Here is a 474-nt window from a genome sequence, read left to right as displayed (position 1 = left end):
GAGAGAGAGAGAGAGAGAGAGAGAGAGAGAGAGAGAGAGAGAGGTGTGTGGTGGAGGATGAAGTACCCAAATCAATCTATGTCTCCCGTAAACATGCACACATGGAGCCCAGAAGGGGATCACTCTTCTCATTCCCTTGCCACAGAGTTATTCACTGATCCTGGAGCTAGGCTGTCAGCCTTGGCGATTCCCTTTCTGTGCCTACCACAGTTCTGGGGTTATAGGTGTTTGAGTGGCTGTACTTATGACATAGTTACCTTTCTATTGCTGTGAGGAGACACCATGACCAAAGCCACTCCTTTAAAAGAAAGCACTTAATTGGAGTCTTGCTTACAGAGTCAGAGGGTTAGTGTATGAACATCAGGGCAGGAAGCAGGTAGGCATGGTGCTGGAGCAGTAGCTGAGAGCTTTACATTCTGATCTGTAGGAGAGAGAGAGAGAGAGAGAGAGAGAGAGAGAGAGAGAGAGAGAGAG

Source organism: Grammomys surdaster, unplaced genomic scaffold, assembly GCF_004785775.1.
Source record: "Grammomys surdaster isolate TR1022 unplaced genomic scaffold, NIH_TR_1.0 125941, whole genome shotgun sequence".
NCBI classification, from domain to species: Eukaryota; Metazoa; Chordata; class Mammalia; order Rodentia; family Muridae; genus Grammomys; species Grammomys surdaster.
Note: the sequence above shows the minus strand (reverse complement) of the source record.